We start from the raw sequence: 13203 nt of genomic DNA on the forward strand, positions 1-13203 counted from the left end.
CTATACCTGCCTTAAGGCTTTGCTTCCAGACCCTTGTTGTGTAGACTGAGAGTTGTTTGTATCTGAGAGCACCAGAGGGCGCTCTCAATGCACCACAAATAATCCAAGCGGCTTTTCAAATGATAAGCTGTATCTCTTGGCTGCCTTAAGGTTCATGCAAATCATCTGGATGGCCGAACTGTTCCCAAACACCTGCTGATCTTTTCCACTTGTGGAACCCTCCAGATTCCCATTAGGCCAATCAGCTTTGTTTAAAATAAGAAAGAAAACTTTTGTCTGGTTTTCTTTCTTATTTTAAACAAAGCTGATTGGCCTAATGGGAATCTGGAGGGTTCCACAAGTGGAAATTTTAACCACACAACTGTTTTTGTTACTTCATCTCTTTCTTCCCCTTTTTTAAAAAAAGCCTTCTGACAAGACTGCAATAAAGAAATAAATGGGCACAATTACACTCAAAAAAAAAAAAAAGATTTGCCTTGAGACAGTCTTTAAACCTCTTTTGTTGACCACCAGCATTACGCTTTCCATTTTTAAGTTTGGAATAGAGCAGTTGCTTTGGAAGACGATAATCAGGCATCTGTAAAGCTTTGTCGTTTGGCATGCAGGCGTTGGCAACGAGGAACACAGGAAGAATACTTTAGATATCCTGTATGCAGTGCTTTTTTCCCTGGGTGTACTCAAGGATACACAGAACCAGCGCCTTTTCTTTCCAAATGTTAAAAGCGTGGCACCTTCTATAACAACTTCAGGGGGAGCAACGGCAACATTTTCTTTTTCTTTTAAAAGCACTGGATATATGTATGGTGTTACGGATTTAAAGAGGGGATGGAATCTCCCTGAACCCTAGAAATTAACAAATGCCAGGGTTTTGATCAATTGGGATATGGATTAAAGAGCAGAACTGTGCCAAACAGGGAATTCCTGGGCTGGCTTATGCAAACCAGCCTGGCTGGCTGGCTGAAGAGCAAACCTGTTTGCAAGACAAAAGGTGTTGACGGGCCATTGGGGAGTGTGATGTTCCCAGGGTGATGTGGCTGTATGTTTGAGGGGAGGGGGAAAGGGTTTCTGGGAAGAAGAAGCAGGAAGAAGGGGCAGAGATCCATCTTTGCAGGAAGCTGGCTGCAGGCTGCTCCCTCCATGCAGGTGTAAATAGGTCTCCTGCCAAATGCGAGGAGGTTCTTTTAAAATGAGATTCGGAAGTAATACAAAACACAAGTGAGTGAGAAGATTAAAGGTTTTATTCCAAATAATAATAATAATAATAATAATTTATTATTTATACCCTGCCCATCTAGCTGGGTTTCCCCAGACACTCTGGGCGGCTTCCAACAGAATATTAAAATACAATAACCTATTAAACATTAAAAGCTTCCCTAAACAGGGCTGCCTTCAGATGTCTTCTAAAAGTCTGGTAGTTGTTTTTCTCTTTGACATCTGATGGGAGGGAATTCCACAGGACGGGCGCCACCACCGAGAAGGCCCGTTGCCTGGTTCCCTGTAACTTGGCTTCTCACAGCGAGGGAACCCCCAGAAGGCCCTCAGCACTGGACCTCATACCAAGCAAGCACTTCAATCTGCCCCTCTGAAGCCCTCAAGAAGCGGAGAAGTGATTCCCCCAGGTAGCCTCAGTTTGCACGGCCCCATGGCCGATCAGTCCATGTAGGAGCTTCTCAGAAATTCTGCCCACAACCATCCGATTTATAGCTAACTAGCCTGTGTGGCTTGCCCGACTGGCTATGTGCAGATCATTCATTGGCCGCCCCCTCCCAATGCCTCACTTTCTCGAACATCAAAGAAGGTACTCAGAGAAGGTACGCATTACTATCACTTCCTCCCAAATGACTAGTACAGGCACCCCCAAACTCGGCCCTCCAGATGTTTTGGGACTACAACTCCCATTATCCCTAGCTGGCAGGACCAGTGGTCAGGGATGATGGGAACTGTAGCCCCAAAACATCTGGAGGGCCGAGTTTCGGGGTGCCTGGACTAGTTCATTAGAGACTGCCGTTCTCATGCCATCAAAGAACTTAAACAAGAGACAGGGAGAGGGAAGGAACAGAGGCAGGAAGGGTAACCATGTCAGATCACTATATTTTTGATACATATTTGTCTTCCGGATGCATTTCCCATACAATCGGTGAACAAACCATATTTCTTAAAGCCACAACAGTCTCCGCCATTTCTTCCATTCTCCAAAGGGACACAGATCCTGGGTGGGTGCCTGGGACCCCGTGGGCTCTTGCCAGCCCTTGGCAGAGAGAGGGGCAGGCACCAGGTTTTTGTGATAGTACAGTGGTACCTCGGGTTAAGTACTTAATTCGTTCCGGAGGTCCATTCTTAACCTGAAACTGTTCTTAACCTGAAGCACCACTTTAGCTAATGGGGCTCCTGCTGCTGCCGTGCTGCCGGAGCACGATTTCTGTTCTTATCCTGAAGCAAAGTTCTTAACCTGAAGCACTATTATTTCTGGGTTAGTGGAGTATGTAACCTGAAGCGTATGTAACCCGAGGTATCACTGTATGTCATAGGTAAAGGTAAAGGTACCCCTGCCCGTACGGGCCAGTCTTGACAGACTCTGGGGTTGTGCGCCCATCTCACTTAAGAGGCCAGGGGCCAGCACTGTCCGGAGACACTTCCGGGTCACGTGGCCAGCGTGACATCGCTGCTCTGGCGAGCCAGAGCCGCACACGGAAACGCCGTTTACCTTCCCGCTGGTAAGCGGTCCCTATTTATCTACTTGCACCCGGAGGTGCTTTCGAACTGCTAGGTTGGCAGGCGCTGGGACTGAGCAGCAGGAGCGCACCCCGCCGCAGGGATTCGAACCGCCGACCTTTCGATCGGCAAGCCCTAGGCACTGAGGCTTTAACCCACAGCGCCACCTGCGTCCCACTGTATGTCATAGGGTGCTTAAAAAACCCCAACGCACATAGTATTGTCTACATCAGCTGGCAGTGGCTCTCCGAGATTTCAGACAGGGAATCTTCTCCATCCCTACCTGGCGATGCCAGTGGGATTTGAACTCGGGACCTGCTTGCAAGGCAGCTGTTCTACCACTGAGCCACAGCCCTTTGATGATGTTGTCATCCCTGCTGAGAGATAATTTGGGTTTTTTAAAAACCAATTGCATTTGAGAGGAAAACCTCTCTCCCTCCGCTCTCTGTTGCTTTCCAGCTCCTTTGCCCATTTCTCTGACTTACCAGCAACTTCACAACTTTCCCTCACACATCCCGAGCAAGTGACTGACACGCCCAAGAAGCGTGTCCGGTAAAACCACTCCAGTCATTCCAGGATGCAGAAACAACACCAGCCGCTGCCACCCCCCACAAAAGGTTATAGGCTTCTGGCATTCCTGCAAACGTGATTGATGGAATTTAGCTTCCAGCCCTGGGGGCAGGTGCATTCACATTGAATGCATTCCTTGCATGGTCAGTAATGGAGAGATTGTGGAAGAACTGTTGTTATGAGTCTGATGGCTTCTTGTTTGACCTAGGAAATACTTTCCTGAATATATATATATAAATATTCTGTTTTACAATTTAGAATATTAATTTAAACACCCTTAAAATATCATTGACTTACCTTCTTCTCTTTCCGTGGTTCATTTTACATACCATGAATCCCTGCATATTTTACATAAACCAAACCATTCAGTATTCCATTATTGCATCCATCAAAACTTGTTTACACTGTTGAATTTCTCTTAATGCTGCCAACGCTTTCAAGTGTACACAATTTCCCCCCACATATTCAATAAACATTTTCCAGTCTTCTCTAAACGTATGTTCTTCCCATTCTCTTATTCTATATGTTAAGTCCGCAAGCTGCGCATATTCCATCAGCTTAAGTTGTCATTTTTTCTTTAGTTGGGACCTCCCTCGCTTTCCGTTTTGGGGCTAACAAAACACGGGCCGCAGTATTGACATACATTAATAACCTTTCCTGATAATTTCTTTAGCCACACACCCTTAGCAATGCCCCTATAGCCACGACCTTTCTAAGATTAACCAACAAAATCAATTTCCCCCCAATGCATATGAAATATACTCAGTCGAGTGTGAATTTCATGCTCTTTATTCAGCTCGTAGTAGCAATGAATGAAACTTTCCCCAAAACATCTAGCTATATATACATTATTTACACAACGGTCCCCGCGTGATTGGCTAATTCCGGGCTGCTCCAGTAGGCCAATCAGGTTGTGGATTCACTTCCTCCAGAAGCCTGATTGGCTGCTCATGCAGGCCAATCAGGCTGCTGATTCACTTCATCCAAGAGCCTGATTGGCTGCTCCTGCAGGCCAATCAGGTCGCTGATTCACTCCCACCTGGAGCTGGATTGGGTGGCTCCTGCGGACCAATCAGACTGCTGCATTCTGGATCCTATCGTTCTAGGATTCAGCTCAGTACATAACAGCATATATTATGGCTTCAATACCAAGCCAGCTCCCCCTCTCCACTTTGCTTAGCACGCAGCCTGATGGAAAGTGCTTATGGACACAAAATTATAGTGGCGCCTGGCTCTTGTATTTCCACATGTGAGGAGCCACCACTGAAAAGGCCCTTTGCGGGGGGAAAGCACAGTCTGAAAATTTGCTGAGAATAGTAGAGTTGGAAGGGACCCCAACTCTTCATCATCCCATCTGTGGTGGATGCTCGATTCCTGGCCGTCTTTGCTCCACCTCTGGTGAAAGGTCAGTTGGAGGGCAGGACCTGTTACTTGACTTCCCAAGCCCATGCCCGGCTAATCTGGGGCTGCTCAGCGATCCTGCCCGGACAGCTTTGGCGCCACCACACGCAGCAGTTCAGCACTCCCAACATGATGTTCCTTTGCTGAAGAACATGCCCGGGAGGGAGGGCATGGCTGGGCAAAGACTAGTCCGCGTTCAAGTTGAAACTGATATTCCAGCAGGCACGGAGGGCAAGAGGGAGGCAACAACCTGGGCATGCCAACCTCTCAGCCAGCTTTCCATGCCAAGGGCAACGCACAGTGCAGAGCGGGCCCAAGGAGCCAACAGCCAAGGGAGGCAAGGAGGGAATGAAGTCATCATTCTCTCTGCCAATCCCTCCTCCTCCATCTCCTCCTCCTGCTCTCCTCTCCTCCTTTTTTTGAGGATGGGCCGTAGCTCAAGGGCATAGCATCTGCCTGGCATGCCGAAGTTCTCAGGTTCAATCTCCAGTGGTTTCTTCAAGTAGGACTGGGAGAGACTGGACAGCCACTGCCAATCAGTGTAGACCATACTGAGATAGACCAATGGTCTGGCTTGAGATAAGGCAAGTTTCTGTGTTCCTGTGTCTTAAGGAACCAGGGTAGAGTGTCTGCCTTGCCTGCAGAAGGGCCCAGGAGCAATCTCCAGCACCTCATAGAATCATAGCGTTGTAGAGTTGGAAGGGTCCCTGAGGGTCATCTAGTCCAACCCCACTGCAATGCAGGTATCTCAGCTAAAGCATCCATGGCAGATAGCCATCCAACTTCTGCAAAAAAAACCTCCGAAGGAGACCGTTCACTGCCGAACAGCTCCTACTGAGCCAGTGTGGTGTAGTGGTTAAGAGCGGTGGACTCGTAATCTGGTGAACCGGGTTCGATTCCCCGCTCCTCCACATGCAGCTGCTGGGTGACCTTGGGCCAGTCACACTTCTCTGAAGTCTCTCAGCCCCACTCACCTCACAGAGTGTTTGCTGTGGGGGAGGAAGGGAAAGGAGATTGTTAGCCGCTTTGAGACTCCTTAGGGTAGTGATAAAGCGGGATATCAAATCCAAACTCTTCTTCTCGTCTGCTGTCAGAAAGTTCTTCCTGATGTTGAGTTAGAATCTCCTTTCTTGGAACGTGAAGCTGTTGGTTCGAGTCCTACCCTCCGGAGCAGGAGAAAACAAGCTTGCTCCATCTTGATGGAGATATTGAGATATCGGACGTTTGACACCCTGGAGATCCTCTGCCAGTCAGCGTAGACAATACTGAACTAGATGCAGTGGTGTAGCGTGGGGGGTGCAGGGGGGGCCGGCCGCACCGGGCGCAACATCTGGGGTTAGGGCAAATCCACGGGTTAGGGGGCGCAAATCCACGGGTTAGGGGGTGCAAATCCACGGGTTAGGGGGCGCAAATTACTTGCCTTGCCCCGGGTGCTGACAACCCACGCTACGCCACTGACTAGATGGACCAGTCTGACACAGGCAGCTTCCTACGTCCCTATATTTTGCCACAATAGTTGTAATATCTGCAAAATATTGGGAGAGCGGGATATGCAAAGCCTCTGGCCTTTGGTTGCAACAGTTCAATTCCTAGAGGGATCGAATTTCCAGCAAACAACAAATGCAATCCAACAGAAGACAATCCCAGCTTTGTCTGGCTCTACACTAGGGTTACCAGACATCCCCAGTTCCCGGGGACAGTCCCCGGATTTGCAAATCTGTCCCCAGGAAACGTGGCAGCGGCAGCCTCAGCAGCCCGGAGCCAGCCTGGTAGCGCAGTTGGCTCTGGCTGGCTTCAGGAGCTGCTCACTGCCATGGCACCCGCCATTTTTCCTCACCAGAAGTCCCCATATGATGTGTCTTGTGCACAACACATCATATGGGGACTTCCGGCAAGGAAAAATAGCGGACAACATGACAGCGAGCAGCTCCTGAAGCCAGTCAGAGCCAACTGCGCTACCAGGCTGGCTCCGGGCTGCTGACTGCTGCTGCTGCCACCACTGCCGAAGGGGAACCGGGGACGTCCGGCAGTACAGATCTCCTGCCCCCTGCCCCCTTTGTTCCCTCTTTGTTTTGACCAATCGGGGGAGGCTTGGGAGTTGCGGCCGGCTGGCCATTGCCCAGTTTTTTAAAAACCGCACATTTATGTTTCACAGGGTGCGAAAGAAGGGCTTTGCACCTTGCCTGGCAGAGAAACCGCGCGCCTAGTCACGGGCAGACAGCGCAGTTGCCCAGTTTTTAAAAAACTGTGCATTTATGTTTCACAGGGTGCAAAAAAGGGCTTTGCACCTTTATACAATATGCATATGTGTTTGGGGCCAGGGTCTTTTGCCTCACCATCCCCACTACTGACTCCCTGTTGCTACTCAGCTTAAAAAAATAAAATAAAAAGGGTCCCCAGATTCATTGAAAAAAAATCTGGTAACCATACTCTACACACTACATGCAGCAGAACAAGGTGGAGGGATGGAATAGGCCACATGAGAAGACAGCTGCTGAATCATGTCTAATAATTCCTACAAGAAAAATGCTAGTAGAAGAAGAGTTTGAACAGTTTGGATTTGATATCCCACTTTATCACTACCCGAAGGAGTCTCAAAGCGGCTAACATTCTCCTTTCCCTTCCTCCCCCACAACAAACACTCTGTGAGGTGAGTGGGGCTGAGAGACTTCAGAGAAGTGTGACTAGCCCAAGGTCGCCCAGCAGCTGCATGTGGAGGAGCAGAGATGCGAACCCGGTTCACCAGATTACGAGTCCACCGCTCTTAACCACTACACCACACTGGCTCCCTTCAAGGAGGAAAGTTCTATCCACACCTCTCCCTATGGTGCTAGCTTTTCATGTACGAATCCCTGCGAGAAGAAAGGTAGTACATCATGGAGGAACGTTCTCGTCACACCTCTTCTTGCGGTGCTAGCTTTTTGCTTGCAAGGGAGAGGTGCTGTGGTTGATTCCCCATCTGTGGACTGAAGGGACAGCCATTCGTGCTGTGGCCTCGGGACAAGGAAAGGCAACAACCACATTTGAAGCAGTACGTCCCACTGATGACAAGAGGAGACGGGGTGCAGAATCCACCTCACCGGCAAAATATTTAGCTGGTTGAGGCGTTCCAGAGGGAGAGGCCCAGGGGAGGCCTCTGCCTGCCCTCTAGCTGTTCCCACACTAGATTCAGTTTGTCCAATGACACCCGTGTATTTACCTTGGCAGAAGCCGCAGGGCAACCCAAGTCGGTTCAGAAAGTAAAAGCTGCTTCTTAAAGACAAAGGGACCCAAAAACGCACAGCAGAAAGAAACGAAGGAATCTCCAGCTTCAGTTTCTGATTAGGTCTAGCTTAGTGAGGCAACAGGGGAAAGGGGACTCGGGTTTTAGGAGGTCTTGAACGGGTGGGAAGACGAGTTTAGGGTTTCGCTAGGCTCTTGAAAATAACTCAAGGGGCACAACACAACTTAGGGATGGGCAAATTTGTCCAATTCCATTTCTCTCTGTTTCTCATATTTGCTATCGTAAATTCTCTTCTCCACATTTCCACAATGGTTTGCGGTTTTCTTCCATTTATTTTTAAAAAGTGCTCGTGGAACTCGGTCAGCATTTAGTGTGAATTTCTCCTGACAGTTTCACTTAATATGAACATTTTTGCAGAGCACTTTTCCTCTAATTTAACACATATTTGCATGCTAATTTCGCTAAAACATGCCAAATGCACACACACTTTTTACTTTAATTTTTATTTATACCCCACCCTTCTTCCCAGTTCAGAAAACTGGGCTCAGGGCGGCTAACAACAAATTTAAAACACTTAATTGATGCAACAAAAAACAGCATAAAATACAGTATAAAATGTGAATAACAATAAATTCAGAATTCAAAAATCAATTTAGGGGGGAAATCCATCCAATAAACATTAGATGATCACCAGGGCTAGCTGGCTAAATTAGTCCTACTTGGGCCAGCAAGGAGACCAGGGGAGCATTAGCTGTGGGATCCCAGAGTGGGTAATCTTCTTAAAAAGGGGAGGGGGAGGGAAGGAAGGAAGGGGAATAAAAGATCAGGCTAAGTTCAAATTGAAAGCCAGGCGGAATAGCTCTGTCTTACAGGCCCTGCGGAAGAAAATTAAATCCTGCAGGGCCCTGGTCTCATGGGACAGAGCATTCCACCAGGTTGGAGCCATCACTGAGAAGGCCCTGGCCCTGGTGGAGGATAATCTAACTTCCTTAGGGCCCGGGACCTCTAAACTATGATTATTCATGGACCTTAAGGTCCTCTGCGGGGCAGACCAGAAGAGGCGGTCCAGTAATTATGAGGGTCCTAAGCCATAAGAGTAAAGATTCATCGAAGGCAACCCATGCCCTTTTTATGTCCCCATTTCCAAAGGAGCAACATTTCCCAAACCTGAGCCGAGAGGACCATCCCAGGCCTGTTTGGAGCCAGGTGGCGATGTGAAGTTAGCCCTTGTCCCAACACAACACAATCATGACATCAGCCGACCTCCCCGCCCAGCTGCCTCCACTTAAATGGGACTATTAAAAGCTTGATGTCATTCTAAGGAAGAGTAGCCAACAACATAAATCTGCAGCAGGAGCCAGGTGCATTTCTGCTTTGCTTCATTTTACAAGCTTCATTTCATTAAATAGGGTGTAGTTCTTGTTCGCAGGGTATCTGCCGCAAAGGTAATGTGGAGCAGCAGCTCTTTGGGCTATTGGCGTAGATCAGCAGTCCCACACACTTTTGTTCTCTTTGAGTGCCCGGGTGACGTCTAAAAACCTATGAAACACTGATTATTCTGGCCAGGGGCATAGCTAGCTGCTCCGGCTCCCGGACCAGCGGCGGCAGGGCGAGTTGCCCCCCAGGGGTGCTGCGGCGATCCGCGCACGGGTGTGCTGTTAGTTTCTGTTCTTATCACTGAGCAGCTGCATGGAGTCACAGGACTCTGTTTACATTCCAGAGACCTTCAAGTCTCACGGGAAAGGAGACGGGATGTGACATTAGTGGTTTCCTGTTTCCTTTGTTCCTTTGTTCAGTTGCTCTCTGCTTTCATAGAGAGAGAATGTCTTTTCTGTTCTGCCTAGTTTAGAAATAAAACTCTTTACAATGTAGCCAAACCTCTCGTCTCTTCCCTGTGCTGGGAACCCTGCTGGATAGAATGTGCTTGAGGCCTTATCAAAGGCTAAGGTCATTAAACACGTTGGAGGCGATTTCAAAGGCTCGGCTCGGCTCGGCTCAGAGGAAGATGAGGCCTTATCAGCTTGGTCGAGCGGAGTTCCGACAGGTGCCACAGTTGGGCGCCGTGGCGATACGCCCAGAGGGGTGGCGCAGCGAGCCGCCCGCGGAGTCTGCCATTTCAGGCAGCGCAGGGCCCTGAGCATAGCTGTCAACTTTCAGATTTGAAAATAAGGGATCAGCAGCCTCGAAAATAAGGGACCAGCAGCCTCACCTGTCCCGGGGACAGTCTACGGGATATCTAACAATCCGGGATAGCAGCGGGAAGCAGCGGGAAACGGCGCTGGAATAAAGGAATTTCCTGCAAAAAAAGGGAAGGTTGACAGCTATGACCCCAAGCCACCGTGTCACTCCCAGGAGAGACGTCTGGCTCGGACGCTTTGCAGGCCCTGCCCCGCGGTAAGTGCCAACCCCCACGGTGTGCCATTTTGTTACACACACACCCCAAGGATGTCACCTGGGGCTGACCACACACTCCTGATTCTGGGGCCTTTTCCATGACAATCTGTGCATGCGGCAATATTTCTAAATGGCTTTACGTCCAAAAAAGGGCACCTTCTTCATGAAATCTCCTGGGTTCAGCCAAAGAGGAGGAGTTTGGATTTGATATCCCGCTTTATCACTACCCAAAGAAGTCTCAAAGCGGCTAACAATCTCCTTTCCCTTCCTCCCCCACAACAAACACTCTGTGAGGTGAGTGGGGCTGAGAGACTGCCTCAAGCAGCTGCATGTGGAGGAGCGGAGATGCAAACCCGGTTCAACAGATTACAAGTCTACCGCTCTTAACCACTAATAATAATAATAAACCGCTATATCCGCTCTTTTGAGATCCGGAAGAGCACTTCTGCAGGGTAGCAGCACAAGTGTGGGCCTTTTTAGTGGTGTCTCCCTGCTTGCGGAATGCTCTCCCCAGGGAGTCTCACCTGGCACCATCATTATATATTTTTAGGCGCCAGGCAAAAGCTCTCCTCCATAACCAGTCTTTAATTATCTGTGGTCTTTCAGAAGTGGATGAGAATGTTTTTAATGAATGTGAATGACAAGGTTGCTTTGGGGTGGTTTCTTGGTTGGTTGTTAAGTCTTGGGCAAGATAAAGCGAGCAACAAATTTACTAAGAAATAATAAGTATTAATTCCACGGGCCCCACAGGCCACCAAATTAAGGCCTACAAAATGGCACTGGCGTTCAACAGAGAGGCTCAAATAGCTAAATTATGCATGTTCTCTTTTCCATTTCTTTCCCCTTGTGCCCTGAAACTAAAGTCCTCGCAAAAACAACAGCCACCCAAAGCCCCAACAATTATTTCTGCTTTTTTCCATTTCTGGAATGGGCAGCCTAAGTTTATTGTCCCTGCACATGGGAACATGAGACGACGATTGGCACTCTGAGGTACGCCCATGGGCAGGACATTTTTAATCCCCTTTGATGGATTGGGCCGCAGGAGGTGAGCCTTTGCTGTCAAGAAGCAGTCACTCCCAGAACCTGTATGTGGCAGGCCATTAGTCTGCCTGAATTAAAACTTTAGCAACGACGACCAGCTAGCTGTCAGAGATAGCAATCGCAATGCCGCTGCTTCTTAGCGCTGGGGTTGTCAGAACCTCCAGGTCTGACCTGGTGTCTCCATGTTTGTCTGGTCCTCTCCAGGTAGTCTGGGAGGGCCTGAATTTCCAACTTAGAGAAACTGGCTGCAAATTATTGTCCAGACTCTGGGTGGATCTGCACCCTCTCCTCTCCCCATTAACCTCCATCTCCAGGTCTCAGTGCTGTGAGGGAGCACAGAGGAGGAATCCAAACAACTACCCTATGTCATCACCAGGGCCTGTTCCCCAGGACATCATCAGGACCCTCCCCCAAGTCTCACATTTGTACCCTGAAATCTCAAGGTCTGGGGTGCTCCTGGTTTGGCAACTCCATTTAGCATAAGGTTACCAGATTTTTTCCAATGAATCCAGGAACATTTTTCAACTTCAATGGATTTTGTATGGGGACTGATTTGTAAATCTGGGGACTGTACCCAGGAAACAGGGATGTCTGGTAACTTTAATTTTAGCACCCTTTGCAAGCATCGCTGGTGCCATTTTGATTTCTCCTGCTCTGGTGTCCTGGGGCACAGTTTGTGTTAACGGAATAGGGGCAGGGCCATAGCCGTTGTTGTTGTTGTTTAGTCGTTTAGTCGTGTCCGACTCTTCGTGACCCCATGGACCAGAGCACGCCAGGCACTCCTGTCTTCCACTGCCTCCTGCAGTTTGGTCAAACTCATGCTGGTAGCTTCGAGAACACTGTCCAACCATCTTGACCTCTGCCGTCCCCTTCTCCTTGTGCCCTCCATCTTTCCCAACATCAGGGTCTTTTCCAGGAAGTCTTCTCTTCTCAGGAGGTGGCCAAAGTATTGGAGCCTCAGCTTCAGGATCTGTCCTTCCAGTGAGCACTCAGGGCTGATTTCCTTCAGAATGGATAGGTTGGATCTTCTTGCAGTCCATGGGACTCTCAAGCGTCTCCTCCAGCACCATAATTCAAAAGCATCAATTCTTTGGCGATCAGCCTTCTTTATGGTCCAGCTCTCACTTCCATACATCACTACTGGGAAAACCATAGCTTTAACTATACAGACCTTTGTCAGCAAAGGGCCATAGCCAGGGGGTGGCAAGGTGGGCCCCTCGCCGGGGTGCAGGCAGGAGGGGAGGCGCAAAACCATCTAAAAATATGTCTATAAATCAAAATATCGATTATTGCTGCAGACTATCCAATGGTGCAGGGGCGATCCTACCCTGCGTGCGTGGGGAGTGCTTGCTCCCAGGCCGCAACATCATCTCCCCGGGAATGGGAAATGGCTTTATTTAAATATTTGTCTTCACTGGCATTGCAAGGAATTTGAGGGTCCGGAGCTTGGTTGCAGGAAGGCTTGTTTGTATGTGTGTCACCAACAGCAAAGCTTGTCACCTAACTGTGGACTGAAAGTAGTTCTGGACTCAAATGCTGTGGAGTAAGCAGGAAGCAGGACTGGCTGACGGCTCCTGTTCCTCTGTCACACTGTGTAATTAGACAAGTGTTTCTTTCATTTTCCCTGCCAAGGAGAGCAAACATTCAGCTTCCTGGGCATATTATACAAATAGACCTTCTTTGCATTGTTGATGTTGAACTTGTGACTCGCAGGAGGGACAAAGCAGAACATTAAAGGACCACCCGATATTTGAGCAAGCATCTTATTCAACTCCCCTCTCTGGCACCAGCAGTTTTTGAAGTCTCTCTTGAGGGTTAGAAATTTGAGGTGCTTCCAGACCATTACTGCTTTGTGGGAGGGA

General features: G+C 48.8%; 1 protein-coding gene across 3 annotated transcripts in view; it reads left to right on the forward strand.

The window, feature by feature from the left end:
• The window catches only part of GRAP (GRB2 related adaptor protein), a 30421-nt gene that overhangs the window by 13183 nt on the left and 4035 nt on the right, over positions 1-13203 (forward strand). The gene's annotated exons all lie outside the window — the stretch shown is intronic.

This window comes from Podarcis cretensis (assembly GCF_951804945.1).
Source record: "Podarcis cretensis genome assembly, chromosome: 14".
NCBI classification, from domain to species: domain Eukaryota; kingdom Metazoa; phylum Chordata; class Lepidosauria; order Squamata; family Lacertidae; genus Podarcis; species Podarcis cretensis.